The following is a 2,994-nucleotide window of genomic DNA, read 5'->3' on the forward strand; positions in this document are numbered from 1 at the left end:
TTTTATTGAAATCGATAACATAAGAAAAGTATGCGTGTATGAAACGTCAATTAAGTCCATCTTCAGACGCACCTTGGACCGGCTAGGCGAGTCCACCATCACCATTTACCGCCTAACCCATTTATGCGCTGCTAAACAGGATCAAATGAATTAATGTAAATTTATACTATAAAAATTGTCGCAGGTGCGCACAGGACGAGTTCCAGCCATCCTCGGATGCGATTTTACGCGCTTACACAGCGAAAGTGTTATTTATAGCATTATGCCCACCGTGTCTGTGCTTTAACCGTAAGGACTTGTTTCTTCTTTACATAGACAATTAGATCTTGCTTAGTCTATGCTTATAACAGACAAAAATACATATTTAGCAATGTGGTAAAACGTGGGGCTGTTTACATATTAATTGCCTTTCGATTTTTACTAACAATTATCAGATTCTGCTAAAATGTATCTAGAAGAAACGCTGAAGGTAATCCTTCATAAAGTTCTCGGGGAATCGAACGCCTTCTATATGATTAATAACAATTAAGAAAACATAAATACCCAATATACAATAACATAAATAACCAATTAAGAAAAAACTGCCTTATACTGCTTGTAGCATAACACTATTTTAAATTACTCTTATAAAATATAGAAACGATTAAGAAAATATGTCTTGAAGAAAGTAGCAAATATTGAAACTACTTTTTATTATTAACTACATTTCTCCTTAATTAGAAGTCGTTGCGGCATAAATAACTATTTATAAACGAACAATAAAAGTAATTAAAAACGGGAATTATTTAATATCGAAGATGGCGCCGTAAAACATTTTTTCTTTGTCAATGAATAAAATTTAAAGATTTATAAATAAAGAGTTTTTGTTTTTTATCGGTAATAATATTCTAGTGTTTTAAACTTTCCGTTCTTCTGTTTGTAGCAAGTCTTTGTTAGACTTAAGGACCTTCAAGAAAACGTCGTACCAATTTTTAAAGGCCGGCATCGCACTCGCGAGCCCTCTGGCATCGAGAGTGTCTATGGGCGGCGGTATCAATTAACATAAGGTGAGCCTCCTGCGCGTTTGCCCCCTGTTCTATAAAAAAAAGTCAATGCCTATGAATTATCTGTGTCATATCCTAGATATATGTCAATCAACGGAGCTGTCTCAATAATTTAACAAATAACTAAATAATATAACAATAAAGAATACAGATAGGCGTACTAACAAAGTATTACAGTTATATTCTGGGAAACTTTGCAGGTTGTCTAGGACACAAAGTACAGACAATAACAATAATAATTACATTAACTTGCGATATAATTGTAGAATACATCTGCCACTGCATTCTTTACGATATAACATAAAGATTTTAAAAGCATAACATTATTATTATCTGATAATCGTTATAAACTTTTATATGGTTATTTGTTCAGCTTAATATCTTCATATTTTTAATGCCTAGAATGTATTCGAATGTTGTTTTGTTTAGGTTTTGCAATCAAAGTCGCATTTATGCCTTAATCTTACAACTGGCTGCTTGACTTAGGTAGCAACTTTTATTTTAATTCCTACGATGACTAATTTAATCTTAGTATGTTTGTTACGGTTTTTCGTATAAACAGCATTATTAAATTGACATTTTATTGAGGAAGTTTTATGTCTAGTTTAATGGTTGTAGAGATTCATGCCACTAATTTATTACAAAATCTTCTCGAAAATATACCTTTACAAATACATGTATACACAGGGCTGATTTATTTGCCTGGCCGACAGTTTTTGTGTCTTTCAAATGTCTGACATTTTACCAATCATGTTATACATCCCTTATCATCTAGGAGCGAATTTTTTTACATCAAGCATTTCTTCTAAATCTCTAAAGACGAAGTCACAGGCAATGCCAGTAGATAATAAACTTGATATTAAGCGTGTTGGCACTTGGCAGATGCTAACGTTAACTAGCTGGTCTTGCAAACGCAAACGTATCACATGAAATTCACAGTTTAATTATTTCTTTGTTGCTGTCGCATGTTGACTTGTTTTACTGCGATTGGTTTTTAATAATAAATTGAGGCGATAACATGATTGCGGTTATGATCAATTTATCGGAAAACATCTTTATTGTGGCAATCAGTTGATGTACTAGATACGGCCTTCAATTAAACTGTCACTCGTTTATTTATAAATTTGTATAAGGTTGCGTATTTTTTTCCTTATTTTATTTGAAATATATCAAGAATATTTGCTTTGGTTTTGAAGTTTGAGCCAGAGTATTAGCAAAAGCACTTATTAAAATGATTATTTATTTAAAGCAATTTGTTAATTTCATAATAGTAATTTATCGTAATACCGTGTAATGCATTTTCTGCTACTTGCGCTTTTAATCTGAATATATAATACATGTAAGCATGTAAAAACTGCTCGAGGGACTTGTAATGGGGTGTTTGCCAGCGCAATGTGCGTTTGCGACCTTTGAGTGTAATTATTAGGCGCGTGCGATTCAAAACACCGCTATTTACTGTCTGACGTACAGATATGGAAAATACTACTTCAAACATTGGCTTTTTTTTCATGATTTAAGTAGGCTATTCTTCAATACACTTCTATATACAATTACGCAGGTGCAGTTATTAATAGAATGATTGTATGTAACGCGTTTGTCGTATTAAAAAAAAACTATAACTGGAGCCAGGCATGAGGTAAATCGCTAACAGACAGCAAGTCACTATATGCGACATAGGAATAGAAATAAGAAGCCTTAATAGAAAATTAATGTAATAAATCTTCACTTATATTAAAAGCCTTATTTACTCTACGTTTCGGTAAAAAAATCTAGGTCTTAATTTGTCTATTAGCATTAGTTTTAATTCAAAAACTTAACTTTTACACTCATGCAAAAGATTACTTTTATAAAGCATTATATTATTGTTTATTTTTGTACAGTTTGTATGCCTTAATGGAGCAATTTAATCGGTGCGTTTTGACGGCGGCCGACGCAGTACGATCTTTTTATT

The sequence above is a fragment of the Pieris rapae genome, chromosome 16 (assembly GCF_905147795.1).
Source record: "Pieris rapae chromosome 16, ilPieRapa1.1, whole genome shotgun sequence".
In the NCBI taxonomy this organism is placed as follows: domain Eukaryota; kingdom Metazoa; phylum Arthropoda; class Insecta; order Lepidoptera; family Pieridae; genus Pieris; species Pieris rapae.